Consider the following 16,860-nt stretch of genomic DNA (forward strand, 5'->3'; position numbering starts at 1 on the left):
GTCTAAGAAGCAAAGCAATAGTAATTTTTTTTTTTTTTCTTGAGAGAGTACAGTTAGTGGTATAGCCAGAGAGGCAGTTGCAGATTAGGAGGGAAAGTGGAGACTAAACAGTTGAGTTTTTAGTTGTTTCTTGAAGACAGCAAGTGACTCTGCTGTTCTGATGCAGTTAGGGAGTTCATTCCACCAACTGGGCAGATTGAATGTGAGAGTTCGGGAAAGTGATTTCTTCCCTCTTAGGGATGGAACCACGAGGCGACGTTCATTCACAGAACGCAAGTTTCTGGAGGGCACATAAATCTGCAGAAGTGAGAGCAGATATGAAGGAGCAAAGCCAGAGGTCACTTTGTAAGCAAACATCAGAGCTTTGAATTTGATGCGGGCAGCAACTGGCAGCCAGTGCAAACGGGTGAGTAGCAGAGTGACATGTGCTCTTTTAGGTTCATCAAAGACCACTCGTGCTGCTGCGTTCTGAAGCAGCTGAAGAGGTTTGATAGAATTAGCTGGAAGCCCGGCTAGTAGAGAGTTGCAATAATCCAGTTTGGAGAGAACAAGAGCTTGAACAATGAGTTGAGCTGCATGTTCAGATAGGAAGGGTCGGACCTTTCTGATGTTATAGAGTGCGAATCTGCAAGATCGAGCAGTTCTAGAAATGTGGTCTTTCATTTCATTTGGTGATAGTTTACCCAAAAACAATATGTACAGAAAATTTAAATATTGCTATGTTTTTTTTCCAATCGTGCAGCCCTGTGTACCTGTGCAGTATATATACACTGTAAAAATGCTGAATTCCTTCATGTTGTCCCAATACAAATCGATTAAGCTAACTTCATTGTTTTTACAAATTTGAACACTATTAAGTTGTCCCCCAAAAAAGCTCAAGGATTGTGTCGATTCAGCTCAGTTTAAATAAGTAGTTTAAACAAGCAGAAAGAATAGCTTCATGAGTGTATATATAAAGGAGAAAAGACATTTTTGTCACACTCTGGTGGTTATATTGTAAAAAACGATCAATCTTTAAAAGCAAGGCGGTGTTCAAAGGTGATAATATTTCCTTTCCGATCATTAGCTCTGAAATTTTGCCTGAGAAAAACTTGTATCTTCTGGCGAGACCACCCTGGTGTATCAGTTTTAGAGGATGCGGCATTTCTGTCTGGTTTTTCCTGAAACACAAAGGCGGTTCATTAACTCCCAGAATGCCTTTAGCACAAGATCCCGCTGGATTGTGTGGACAAATAAACTGTGGAGTCTGGCTGACCTTTACGATTCTCACATTCATGATCATTTGCTTCGGGAAAAAGGCAGTCATTGAAACCCAACTGAATTAAGCAGCTAATTCTGAAAGCTTGTTAATCATGGGCCAGGATCTGTAGGGAGTGCATCTGCTCACAGTCTGAATATTTCATAAGGGTAACTTTGAACATATTAGCTCTTTATGTGCGAATGCAAAAGGTTTGACTTTAGGATATGTTCACACTTGTAGTTTAGCTTCTTGGTTCTTTTGGTCAAGACCAGAATTAATATATTATTTAGCCCAGGTTTGCTTAGTGTTAAACTTCATTTTTAAGACCAAACCTATAGACTTAAAAAACAACCCTAATACAGTGTTTATCATATTTAAAGAGCCCATATTATACATGAAATTGGGTCATATTTAGGTTGTAAGGGTCTCAAACAACAGTCTAATGTGCATGCAAGGTCAAGAAACACTTATAATCTGCATTTATTTTTACCTAATTATCCCAGCGACTCCCATATGAATCGTTTAGCGATTCATTTGTACCCAAACCCCTCCTCAGCGCGAAGCTAATCTGCGCTGATTGGACCGATGACAGCCTGCTGCGATTGGTCGAAACTGACAGGCTTCAGTGCGAGACAGAGTGATATGCCCAGCAGCTAATTAACAATATAAAAGTAGTCACAGTGCATACACGCTTCATAGTGTAAGGTGTGGATTTTGGCTGCCAGTGGGTGAATGTAAATACAGACGATGGACTTAAAAAAAACAGAAGACTAACTATTTTATTGAGCAAAAACTCCAAGAACTGGCGAGGAGCACGTCACCATCTACCTGCTCTTTTCACACACACACACACACACACACACACACACACATACGTGTTTTGCTATACTTGTGAGGGCCATGACCCAGTAGCATGTTGTGAGGACCCCCCTTTCTGTTAATGCTAGGAAAATAAAAAAAATAGTAGTGCCACTAGAGGGGAGCAGACAACCAGGAAATCACTTTAAATCTGTAAAAACACCATGTTCACAGAAATGGTGAGGTCGGGAGAGGGGTTGCGAGGACCGCACTGTTACTAGGCAGATTTCAGTTTGACGGTTATGGGTAGCGCTTATTAAAAGTGATCAGAGATGCTGATTTTAGTCCAAATAACACTTTTAAATCACTGAATAATTAGTTTGATTATCATTTTAATTACTCAAACGGTTCAAAATGCGGATATATTTTGTTAATAGCCTGCTGATTTCATATGATTGGATAATATAGTCTCGACTAAGGAAACTCTGCTATATCACACAATGGCCATTTCATTAGGTCGGTCATGGTCATTGACACTCATTTCTATTTTTGTGTGTCCATAAACACGAACCCTGACAACATTTGGTTGATTTAAGAAATGAACTTACTATAATGAGTGATGAAACGGATCGAGGTTGATTCCATCCACACAGATCTTTCTCTACAGAACGCACGTGAGCTGCGGGTTAACTGTAATTCATTCATCATGGAGGAATGATGTCTGTCCATCTCGCGTTCATCTGAACTGCTGCGTAAACTGAGTAAGAGAGCAAATGACGAATCCATGCGCGCCGCAGCACTTCAGGAGTATCGACTCACTGCAAACTGATGATTCACTAAATGATGATTCAGTAAACAATGATTCTTTAGTCGCGTTTGACTAAAGAAAGTCAGTCATGATGACACTTGCTCCATGCGAACACCTTATAAAGCAGGCTAATAATAATAATACTTGTTATATTTTTTTCCAGAGATTTGTCAGCTGTTTACTGTTGCATGTTTTCATATTTATTTTTTTACAGTAGATATTGCTTTTAATGCATGTTGCATGACAGTATAGATGATAAATAACTCATAATTGTTTAAAAACAATATTTGGTTACACTTTATTTTAAGGTGTCCTTGTTACAGCATTATTATACATTTAAATACCAAGTAATAGTAATTAACTACATGCACTTACTATATAGTTACAAACAAGTTACATGTAACATTTGTAACAAGGACACCTTAAAATAAAGTGTTACCCAATATTAGTTTGTTAATCTGTTGATATCTTCAGGGTACTTTCAAAACAACATTTTTATTAAATTCTCTAACCGGCTTATATTATGATAAAGAATAGCAGCTGAATTAAAATCTGTGATATGAGCCGCACTGAGTTTGAGCAGTTGGAACAGAAAACAAGACAAAAAAACTGCAGTTAAAGTTTACGCTGATGATAAATACCACTCTAATCTCAGACATGGTCTTGGTCACAAGTTTATTTTAGTTTTAGCAGTTGAGTGAAATACCCACTTAGATAAAAAGTATAGAGAAACAAAACCGGTTATTTGACAAGCACTACATTACAAGCTCCAAAATTAGAAATCAGAGAAGACGGTAATTTATTTATAACAGAAATATTTTATTTAATAAAAAAATCGACACAGAATACCTGTCAAAAACAGGTTCACAAGCCCAACATCTAACAACATAGTCAGCTCTAAAAGTACACATCTGGATGGCAAAACTAAAGGAAGAAATACGTAAAGTTCTGTTTGTTGTGCAGAATAAAGAGTCAGAAAATCAGGATGAATTTAAGAGGGAGAGAGGATAGTTAAAGGTTAGTTTACTTCTTTAAAGAACAGAAATTTATCAATCAGTTTCTTCTTTGTGATTAGATTACATTGTAAACATGATTTTTGACATCTCTCCAGCCCCTGGTTTGAAGCACTGGTTCTTTCTGTAGGCACTTTAAACATTTCTCTTTCCCAGGAACTTTCATTAGTGTTATGCAGGTCCCTTGCTGTCGCCAAACCACTTTTTTTCAGCATCACTCCAGGGAATGTTCGTTCTGCCTGGAAGAACCTACAGAAAAGAATCAGAAAAGCACATGATTCCATCAGTCATAAGTAAACATGTATATTAAGTAAGTATGACTTTGCTGGAGGGATAATAACAATAAAATCACTATGTATACATCTATTATAGTCCTTGTGTATTGCATTAGTTTACATGTGAACTGAACAACACCTACACTGAAGAACGTAGTAATATAGTAGTAGTAAGAGCAGTAATATCAGTGGAGGCAGTGGTAGGTATTTTAGCATCAGTGGCAGCTTTCGTAGCTTTTAGAAAATTATATGACTGAGTGTAGTAAAGATGACAGAGAGACAATCATTTCAATTTCTATGAGGGTTCATGTTTTTGCTTTATGAGCATATATTTTAAATATTGATGTAGTACACATCACAAAAAGTCTAAATAATAGGGATCCTAAAACTAATCCATAAAATTGATAATAGGGGTGTGACGATAACTGCATCACTGCCTTACCGCCATAATGAGATGTCAACCGCGGTGATGTGGCTATTACCGTCATCACCGCCCATTTTAGTTTAGTATTTATTTTTGCTTGTGAATCTTTTAGGATTGTATAGAAAAACTGAATAAACTAAATAAAAGGAATAAAAGGCCTGCCCTAAGTATTTTCCACTTAAATTACAAATTTAGATTACAAAACGAAATCACTGAATCCTTTTTAAAACCAGCATAGGCTGTTTTTATTTTAAGCTTATTTAATAAAGCAGGCCTACTAACTCAAATCAATCGCTCCACAGAAAATAAGCATTTTAACGCACCGCTGTAATTTCTATATCCCAATCCCTTTATCAACATGTTTAATAAAAGGCATTATTTTAAAGATTATAACCTGAGAATATGATTTACCTCAGCGCTGCACTTTTCTCCTTCACCCTCGCGCTGAGTTCAGGTGTCGGAGTGTTGTGAAGTAGTTAAACTCTCAAACTGGCACAGGAATATCAGTATATTAGTATAGGCTTTGCTAAAATGCTGGTCAAATGTAGGTCTTTTTTTACAGCTATAAACAGACGCGCATGCTGCGACCATGGTGATGAGGCAACAATCGCATATATTTTGACTTATTTAAAGGGCACCTATGGTAAAAAATCTACTTTTCAAGCTGTTTAGACAGCCATATGTGCATGTATGGTGTACAGACCGTCATATTGGGGTGATATAAACACACCCAGTGCTTTTTTTTCAATTTAACAACATAAAAAACGGTGGACCAATTGGAGCGGTTTTCAAACCGACTGCAACTTTACATTGGAGCGGTCCCCCCACCCACCAATATTGATTGACAGGCGCGTCATCATATCCTCAGTTTGTTGATTCACGTCCGCCATTTTCAGCGTGAGTCGAAGCGATATCACTAAAGGAACACGCTAGCTCTATTTTTAGATGCAAGGCTCATTGGGCTCAACACAAGATCAATATTCTCCACATTATCGCTCTAATCGGAATTATTGGTTGTATCTTTAGGTAGGTTTGCAAACATGTGTACTTCTCATTGAGTCTACCTTATACTTCAGCCGTTTGCATTTCTCGTGATCCCAGAAGCTCCCTGTGATCTTAACTAGCATGTGTTTTACAATTCTAATCATAGGTTTCTATCAGGGTACACTCAAGTCGACGGCTGGGCACCGCGGACCGCTGCAGAAACCTATGTTCAGAATTCAAAAATGCGTGGCGCGACGATTCGGGACACTTCATGTTTCTGCCGCGCCACAGAGAGTGTCTGGTGTGCCGTGTCGCAGCTTCGAGCGGCGCATCCGGTGCCTCAGTCAAAGTTAATTCAGTGTGCGTGGTTATTAGTTTCTGTGTACAAGCTCGGCACTTGAAACTAGCACACAGTTGGCTGTAAAACTGTACAAAGACACAAATGATTTTGTACTCTCCGCTTGGTCTGTGTCAGAGTTGTACATGTACGACTGAATGCTGATCCTCTCCTCTCAGTCTGCCTCTGTTGCAAACACAGAGCGGGTGAGCTCATGGCCCCGCCCCCTTGTTACGTTGGGCGGGAAGCCGAAACTAATTTACATGTGAAGCAACACACCCATAAATCAGCGAGCTGTGGACACGCCCCCAACATGACACTTTTTAACACATTATAATAAAACAATCTGAATTGTGTTTTGAACTGAACCTAAACTGGCACACTCAGAAGAGCCATAATATTAATATTACATCATAAAAAAGAGGTAAACTATGTGCCCTTTAAAGTAGGCTATAGGCTATATAATAATTTTGTGTAAAGACATTTATAAAAATATGTAGCTAATATATCACAGGGGTTTGTGTAGCAGCAATTAGAATGGAGCATAATTAAATCCTTTTTTCCCGTGGAGCGAAACAAACACTACACAGTTGTGTAGCGGATGGGGACGCACAAGAATATACAATTCAGATATTTTTGTTGGAAGAAAAATATTCTTTGAACGAATTTTGTTTTGTACAATTTGCATCTTTGTTTTTGTGGGTTAGTTATTTACAAAATAAACATGAATAACTAATAAACTTTGAGGTGAAGCGATGTGCCTCAGGGTCCGCTATATGCCGCGGCTAAAACACAAACTGGTCTGTTAAATACAATCGTAATATAAATAAAATAAAAGTGAAATATTCAGTTTGGAATATTGAATCTTTGTTAACTGTATCAAAAATAAAATAGCAGCCTATATTAACACTCTTTATGACAAACATCCATTGATCGGTCAGTTTCGCTTTAGTTTAATCAAAGAGTTTGAACTTTCTGATATTTTAGGCAAAGTGGTCTGCATAACCAATGATTGAACTTATCCACCTGCGACCCACCCATAATTAAACATCATGTAGGCGAGCTGGCTTTTTGATTACCTGAACCGTGTATTAACGGCTGCACCAGCATAACCGAGATCTGCGTATTAATATCAGCACCAGCAGATATAAGAGAGTTTGTTTCATAACAGCGTTTTCTGCTTCTTAAATATCCAATATTAAGAGAGTGACTCCATAAGGTACATAACCTGCGCACACTTGATTATAACTTGAATGTGTAAAGTCATGGACGCATCTCACAGCGCAAAGCATAACTTATCCTTTAAATGTCCATGCTTAATATGTCATTGATGAGGTCTATCTATTGAAAGGGTTATCTAAAATGGAGTATATATAGGCTATATATGCGCTACATAGCAGGGACGTTAAGGTTGTATGTAACCCTTTCAGTAGATAGGCCCTGAGGCACATCGCTTCACCTCAAAGTTTATTAGTTATTATTGTTTATTTTGTAGATTACTGACCGACAAAAACTAAGATACAAATTGTACAAAACGAAATGCGTTAATTGTAAAAAATATATGAATTGAAACACAACTGTGCAGTGTTTGTTTCGCTCCTCTGGAAAAAAGGATTATGCTCCACTGTAATTGCTGCTACACAAACCCCTGTGATATATTAGCTACATTTTTAAAAAAAAGTCTTTACACACAATTATTATAGCCTATAGCCTACTTTAAATAAGTCAACATATATGCGATTGTTGCCTCATCACCGTGGTCACAGCTCGCGCTTCTGTATAGCTTCTGTAAAAAAAGACCTACATTTGACCAGCATTTTAGCAAAGCCTATATTAATATACTGATATTCCTGTGCCAGTTTGACACTGTAAATTAAACTGAGGAGAGTTTAACTACTTCACAACACTCCGTCACCTGAACTCAGCACGAGGGCGAAGGACAAAAGTGCAGCGCTGAGGTAAAATCATATTCTCAAGTCATAATCTTTAAAATAATGACTTGTATTAAACATGTTGATAAAGGGACTGGGATATAGAAATTACAGCGTTAAAACTGCTTATTTTCAGTGGAGCGATTTTATTTTTATATATATATATATATATATATATATATATATATATATATGTGTGTGTGCGGGTAACCGACATACCGCATGATTTCTTGCTTCAACACCGCGATAACAGAAAATCCGTTACCGTCACAGCCTTAATTGATAATCATTGATAGACATTTGTTGTCAATTAATGGCATTATCAATTAGTTGGAGTGTGACAACAAAATAACTCAAAATGCTGAAGAGTTGAGATCAACCAGCATGAGGATAAAGTGTGCATCCTAGAGACTTTAAATTAGTTAATAAGGTAACCTAAAATGTAACTGTAACCTTAAAGTTATTCTATTATTATTGAAGTATCGGATCAGGTTTCGGTAGATACTCGAAATCAAAGGACTCTGACTCGAGGGCAAAAATACCGGACCGGGACATCCCTAATCTGTATAGAAAAAGTTCATCAATTATCTGAATAACATAGCTAACAATCTTACCATTTCCATTACCAGTCTTAGACGTTCTGTTTTCTTTGGTCTGTGTGGGAGTCAGGGCTTTCTGGGTAAAGAAAAGAGACAGCTTGTGATATATAAACTAAAAACTGACTTATTAATTACTGAACTCTATAAGCCTGAAAGTCTAAGCTGTATATAATCAAACTGCAAACCATCCAAGTTGGAATAATATGCCTCGTCATGCTCACGTCTACACTTCTGCCTTCTGGATAACTCTGTAACACAAGAAAATAAACATCAGATTATCACAAGTTATATCTGTATAGAAAAAGGTCATCAATTATCTGAATAACTACATTATTCAGATCCCTTTTTTCTGTTTATGTGTTTATGAGCTTGATTGCATATATATATATATATACACATACATACATATTTGATAGTTGAGAATGCGCCGCTTCGCGGTGTAGAGAAACCTGCTTTCCGAGAAATAATGGCGGCGGAATAATGAAGCAAGATACTAGGGATGTGAACCTACACTGGTCCTAGGTTCAGTTCTGTTATGATTATCATGCCATTGATTTGGTTCAATTCGATGTCTCGGTGCATTGACGATGCTTTCCATACATAATTAGATTTTTTCTTCACAACACAAGATTTTTTTTTATTAAAATCTATAAATATATTAATATTTATATTTGATTTGTAATACAGTTTTGTTCTTAAATACAGCAGTCAGATATATGAACTGTACCCTTAATTTGATCTGCTCAAGAAAACACTCTTTCTGAATGTATCAAACAAAACTCCAGTACATGCACAGAAGATAGCATGAGCATTTATAGCAAATAAACTAATGTAAACATTATCCCGCTTGCTTTTTGAGCGCTGTCAATTGAGGTCTTACACCTTTATGATTGGTCATTGCCTTCACCCGCTCAACAGAAAGGGCTGCGACCTCAACGAAAAAAAGTTCTGTTATTACCGTGAAAATTGGTTAGGCATGGATAACACGCAACTCAATAGGCACAACTTTTATTGTAATTTTAAATGTAAAAATAAAATGTATGTTATGCTATCATAAGTGGGGTTTTTTTCGTGAAATTGTCCGGTTGGCATTTGTAAAAAAATAATAATAATAAAAAATTAGGCTATTAGGCCTACTTGTGATTTTATTTATCTAGTTAGCCTATTTAATAACTTGTTTTCAGGTTACATTTTCATTTGAAGGCAATAAGCTTACAAGTAAAAAACAAACAAACAAAGATATTCTAACTGTATTAAAGCCATCAAAATAGGTCTACATTATATTTTCAAATCCACATCACGCACTATATACCTATTTCACTTTATAACACTGCAAACTTGACTTCGCAGGCTGATCATCTTTAAAGATATTTTTAAGTGTCCTAACTTGAGACTGCTGCCTCATAATGGGATGTTTCTTTACACAACCGTTAAAGTGCACTTTAGCAATGTCAAAATTAAAGCAAACATTCAAAAGGGTTCTGCGTTTTGTCAACTGTATAGCTTAATTGTAATAATAATGAATATAATAAATGATAATATTATTTATAGTGTAGACTACTGAGGGACTGTGCAGTGTCCGACTAAACCTTTTTATTTCTAACTAAAAAACATAAAATGACTGGCAGCTGCGTCCCTGCTGAAATTTATTTAACAACAAATTTTTTTAGCGTTTCTTTCCATTTAGAGCTCAAGAGAGTTGTATTTTCAGATTTAATTAACCAAAACATGAAATGAATTAGGCTGTTGGCCTTCATGAAATCCACTAGTCCAGTTTTCTCCTGTGTGAAATTAGAGAGCACCTCCGCCGCCGCGTGCACATTTTAAAGGCTATATACCCCCCCCCCCCCCCCCCCCCCACCCCGGTAGTGATTTCCCACCCCGGTAGTAAAAAATTGTCACCGTCACAGCCCTAGGTTTATTGCGCAGTCTGTTTCAGGTTCTCAAAATAGGTTTTTTCACATGACGTCATTGCTGACACGTGACTCAGATGGAGGGCAGGAAGTGGTTCTTCATAAGATTCGCTACCAGAACATTAAAATATTTGTTTTATGTTGTTTCTAATAGTTTAAAGTGGCTAATATAAAGAAATGCCGAACAGCTTTTATAGACTTTCAAAAGCTTTTGCTCATAAAGTGGTAAAAGTTCAAGAAATGAAAAAAAGGTGGCGTGTGATAAACATTTACTCAACACATCTATGTGTACAAACTTTTTTTGAACGCTATAATTCGTAACAGCACCAATAAAGATTATATACAGGCCTAGCTGTGTGTATAAATATATTAATGTGTTATATAAAATCAGATACAAACACCAGCACACTTATACAATATCAAAGAAAAGATAAATAACGTACTCTGCCATGTAATCGCTGTAATGAAATCTCTGGCTTGTTTTGCATTAATCCAAGTCTTTACTGGCGTTTGGCAGAATAAACACCTGTTACATTAACGTCTATATGCGCAGAAGCGGTGAATGTTTGTTAATGGTAAGTTCACTGGACAAAACTAGACGATTATTATTGTGGAGCACTTTACCTCCTTACAAAAATAAATAAATAATAATGTAGACTATGCGTCCATGCTTTTGTCTGCTTTCATCTGTTATTTTGTGATGTCTGGAAAATCCACATGGGGAAAAACTAAAGTAATTTATAATAAAGATGTTTTTGAACCACATAGTAAAGTGTATAATGTGTAGAACTCTTATTGAACAATGAATGCTAGCGAAGGTAATGAATTCTACCAAATACTGTAGCATAGTAAACTAATAAACTGTAATACTGCTGCATTGTGATCGTGTATGATTATAGCGTAGAGAAGAGAAGCCTCTTAAATAATTAGTTTATTACTACAGTAGTCTTCCCACAGCAACAATTACTATGACAGTTTAATTAATTAAAGTATTTATTTTTTCATGTGATATAATAGCTTATACAGTGTCTACTGCCTCGATGACAGGCAAACATATTTTAGTTGAGTACAAAACTCGTCCCTCTTCATGATATAAGTATCATGCCCAACATATGTGCTTATTTTCTATTTATATCTTATACAGAAAGATAGAAATATGGTATAAATCACAAAAATACACTTTCCTCTATGACTCCCATTCAGTTTTTAGTTCCTGCCCTCCATCTAAATTTTGTGCGTCACCAGAACCAAATGATTGAAAACAACCTTCAGCAATGTGCCAACAATACACCTTAACACACCTCTATTTTGGACCAGAACACCCATGAGTCCACAAAGTAGCGCACATGGATTTACTATTTAAACAACGTGGTGCAAAACAGAAAGTATGGGAGTATGATAGGGCCCATAGAGTTAGAGTTAATCTGTTACCTGCTCATCATGATCATCTCTCTAAGCCTGGCCAGGGTGGTGATGCTCTCTCAGTCTCTTTCTGTCTTGAACTTTCTCTGATATCTGTGTGAATATATAGTGTTAGACACTCAATAACAATCATATTGTGTCCATTACTTATCAAACACTCAGTTCACGAGTTCACACTGACAGATATTTGACTAAATAGAATATGCATATTTGGTGTGCTGTCCGGGGAGAGCGCTCGGGAAGACACCCTAACTCGTGTTATTTCCCTTATCAGGATAGAGAGAGTTAGGGTCCGAGCGCAGTGTCTAGCCCGGCTTCAGAATGCTCCCCAAAGATGCAATTTATAGAAGGACAGCAACCAGACAGATATCATGGTCTCTCCCAAAATGCTAGCCTTGAAAATTTGGAGGGGTGCTGTACCGCATTGGGAAAGAGTGAAAAATGGCTCCGGTGGGTGCAGTGATGCAGATGTGACTCCTTGGGAGCTGTTAATGCTTGGCAGTGATGAAATGTAAATGTGTACTCCAGAAGGAGCCGCCACTGTTGAGGCAGTAATCTGCAGTGTTGTGATATGATTTCTATATCAATAATGATTGCGTCTCTGGTGGGTGCGGTCGCTGTACTTGCAGTGGTGCATTATAATGGTGTGCGTCTCCAGTGGGAGCTGCTACTGCACTAGCAGTGCATCTCCAGTGGGAGCTGTCACTGCACTAGCAGTGGGAACTGTCACTGCACTCGCAGTGCGTCTGCAGTGGGAGCTGTCACTGCACTCGCAGTGCGTCTCCAGTGGGAGCTGTCACTGCACTCGCAGTGCGTCTGCAGTGGGAGCTGTCACTGCACTCGCAGTGCGTCTCCAGTGGGAGCTGTCACTGCACTCGCAGTGCGTCTCCAGTGGGAGCTGTCACTGCACTCGCAGTGCGTCTCCAGTGGGAGCTGTCACTGCACTCGCAGTGCGTCTCCAGTGGGAGCTGTCACTGCACTCGCAGTGCGTCTCCATTGGGAGCTGTCATTGCACTAGCAGTGCGTCTGCAGTGGGAGCTGTTACTGCACTAGCAGTGCGTCTCCAGTGGGAGCTGTCACTGCGCTAGCAGTGGTGCATAATAAGGTGTGGGATCTGTCACTGCACGCAGTGCATCTTCAGTGGGAGCTGTCACTGCACTAGCAGTGCGTCTGCAGTGGGAGCTGTTACTGCACTAGCAGTGCGTCTCCAGTGGGAGCTGTCACTGCGCTAGCAGTGGTGCATAATAAGTTGCATCTCCCGTGGGAGTGGTCACTGTGCTAACAGTGGTGCGTAATAAGGTGTGCATCAGCCGAAGGAGTGGTGCGTAATAAGGTGTGCATCTGCCGAAGGAGTGGTCAATGCGCTAGCAGTGGTGCGTAATAAGGTGTGCATCTGCCGAAGGAGTGGTGCGTAATAAGGTGTGCATCTGCCAAAGGAGTGGTCACTGCGCTAACAGTGGTGCGTAATAAGGTGTGCATCTGCCGAAGGAGTGGTCACTGCGCTAACAGTGGTGCGTAATAAGGTGTGCATCAGCCGAAGGAGTGGTCACTGCGCTAACAGTGGTGCGTAATAAGGTGTGCATCAGCCGAAGGAGTGGTCACTGCGCTAGCAGTGGTGCGTAATAAGGTGTGCATCTGCCGAAGGAGTGGTCACTGCGCTAACAGTGGTGCATAATATTAAGGTGTGCGTCTCCTGTAGGAGTGGTCACTGCGCTAACAGTGGTGCGTAATAAGGTGTGCATCTGCCGAAGGAGTGGTCACTGCGCTAACAGTGGTGCGTAATATTAAGGTGTGTGTCTCCTGTAGGAGCGGTCACTGCGCTAACAGTGGTGCGTAATAAGGTGTGCATCAGCCGAAGGAGTGGTCACCACGCTAGCAGTGGTGCGTAATATTAAGGTGTGCGTCTCCTGTAGGAGTGGTCACTGCGCTAACAGTGGTGCGTAATAAGGTGTGCATCTGCCGAAGGAGTGGTCACTGCGCTAACAGTGGTGCGTAATAAGGTGTGCATCAGCTGAAGGAGTGGTCACTGCGCTAACAGTGGTGCGTAATATTAAGGTGTGTGTCTCCTGTAGGAGTGGTCACTGCGCTAACAGTGGTGCGTAATAAGGTGTGCATCTGCCGAAGGAGTGGTCACTGCGCTAACAGTGGTGCGTAATATTAAGGTGTGCGTCTCCTGTAGGAGCGGTCACTGCGCTAGCAGTGGTGCGTAATAAGGTGTGCATCTGCCGAAGGAGTGGTCACTGCGCTAACAGTGGTGCATAATATTAAGGTGTGCGTCTCCTGTAGGAGCGGTCACTGCGCTAACAGTGGTGCGTAATAGGGTGTGCATCTGCCGAAGGAGTGGTCACTGCGCTAACAGTGGTGCGTAATAAGGTGTGCATCAGCCGAAGGAGTGGTCACTGCGCTAGCAGTGGTGCGTAATAAGGTGTGCATCAGCCGAAGGAGTGGTCACTGCGCTAACAGTGGTGCGTAATAAGGTGTGCATCAGCTGAAGGAATGGTCACTGCGCTAACAGTGGTGCATAATATTAAGGTGTGCGTCTCCTGTAGGAGTGGTCACTGCGATAACAGTGGTGCGTAATAAGGTGTGCATCTGTTGAAGGAGTGGTCACTGTGCTAACAGTGGTGCGTAATATTAAGGTGTGTGTCTCCTGTAGGAGCGGTCACTGCGCTAGCAGTGGTGCGTAATAAGGTGTGCATCTGCCGAAGGAGTGGTCACTGCGCTAACAGTGGTGCGTAATATTAAGGTGTGCGTCTCCTGTAGGAGCGGTCACTCCGCTAACAGTGGTGCGTAATAAGGTGTGCATCAGCTGAAGGAGTGGTCACTGCGCTAACAGTGGTGCGTAATATTAAGGTGTGCGTCTCCTGTAGGAGTGGTCACTGCGCTAACAGTGGTGCGTAATAAGGTGTGCATCTGCCGAAGGAGTGGTCACTGCGCTAGCAGTGGTGCATAATATTAAGGTGTGTGTCTCCTGTAGGAGCGGTCACTGCGCTAGCAGTGGTGCATCATAATAAAGTGTGTGTCTCCTGTAGGAGCGGTCACTGACACTATCATTAACACTCTGCTAACACTCACCTGCTCATCATGATCATCTCTCTCAGCCTGGCCAGGGTGGTGATACTCTCTTAGTCTCTTTCTGTCTTGAACTTTCTCTGATATCTGTGTGAATATATAGTGTTAGACACTCAATAACAATCATATTAGAGCTGGGCGATATGGCAAAAAATTATAACGATAATTTTTTTCATATCGGTCGATATCGATAATTATAATGATAAATGTAAAAATCTTCATATTTATCAATTTTATAAGATTTTTACCACACCAATCCGTTTGTGCAGCTGATTTAACACATTTTGTGAAATGTTTTAGCTGTCTGACAATTTAAATAAAATAATAAGCAAAAGAACAATCTTAATTCAGCATTTACATTTACTGTGAAGTGTAAAAGTGATTACATTAATATTTATTAAGCACCAGGCTTATTAGGTTTTAATATGTTTAATTAACATGAGACAATCAGTGGTACATGAAACTACAACAATTTGTACCTGCTTATTTCCAGAAGGTTTTCTTTGTCCCATTATCTGTAAAACAAAACAATTACCTTTCAGCAAGATCACCACACATTATTATTAAATTACCACAGTGGTATAATTTATTCATTTATTTTAAATAGTGGCCACATGAATAGAGGTAAATTTGGTTTTATATTCGCACATTCGGACTTTCCCCTTAATAATATTATTTCATTAAAGTATTATTTGCAAACTCTAAATAACAAAATCATATTAGCAGCAAATGACTATCAAAGTACAGCATTGTTCACAGTCAAATAAACAGTGTTAATGTTGTTTAGAAATCATACTTACATGCTAATTCTGATTGAATATTCAAAGTAACATGGTAAACAATAAAGAGACTTCTAAATGAACGAATGTGCGAATATAAAACCAACTTTACCTCTATGCCACATGAATGCATTAAATATTGCTAGTATCATAATAAATGACTTTATGGCAAATATGAATTTGTTCCATTCAGGATATTTTTGCTAATTGCTCCTACAATTTAGCCTAAATAAATTTAAAAACAGAATAAGGCATCAACTTGATAACTTTGAATTTTCATTGCACTTATTAATTTCACCACAATTATTATACCATTAATAGAAAATATATCCATGTTACAGTTTCATAGAAAATCACAAACAAATACTTTTGCAGAGTTTTCACAGCCAGGGTCACTTTTATGCTGCAAAAATGACTCGAATAATTAATTTGTCATCAAAATTGTTACCAAATTTCAGTATTAGTTGAAGCACATGTAAGGACCAACTAATGTTAACTAAGCTAATGCTAACGTTAGCTAAATGACGATCGGGAAGGCTAGACCAGACTATAAAACACCTCAGCCTTGTTTAAAGTTAATTAAAATGAATTAAACCTCACCTGTAACAGTGCTGGATCTCTTTTCCGCTGTTTCCCTCCTTGGCTTCGTCTGTCTTCGAGCACATGTCTCCTGATGTGCTTTAGCAGCCTCCGTGACATGCGTTCACGTGCCATAATTCTGATCTGTGTTAATGATCGGTTCTGAATCTGTCCCGCTCTCAGGCTCCCCTCCCCCACTCGAAACTCAAGCTCCCCTCCCCCAGCGCAGCCTTAAGTTCAAAAGTTCATGCAGCAGTATCACCAATTAAGACTTTTACTCCGGTTCAGCAATATCACGACTTTTGCACTTCATTTCACTCGGCTATATGTTCATTAATTTATTAATTGAGTTAATATTGTTTTAGATTTTATATTTTATGACAATTATTTATTTATTTGTAAATAAATAATTTATCATTGCATAGATGCAGTTAAGTTACAAAATAAATTAAGGTGTACACAGTAGATATAATACATTGGATGATATGGAATAAGATATAGGCATGCATTTACTAAAAGGGGTAAACATTTAACTGATAAAGTGGTTTTAATATCTTTTTAATTAAGCACGTTATAGGTGTTCCACATCCACACACATATAGTAATGTACATACACAGCTAAAGCATAACATTATGACCACATTCAGTTTTATATCACTGTTTTACGTTATTTGTAAATTAAATTA

This window comes from Danio aesculapii, chromosome 10, assembly GCF_903798145.1.
Source record: "Danio aesculapii chromosome 10, fDanAes4.1, whole genome shotgun sequence".
Classification (NCBI taxonomy): Eukaryota; Metazoa; Chordata; class Actinopteri; order Cypriniformes; family Danionidae; genus Danio; species Danio aesculapii.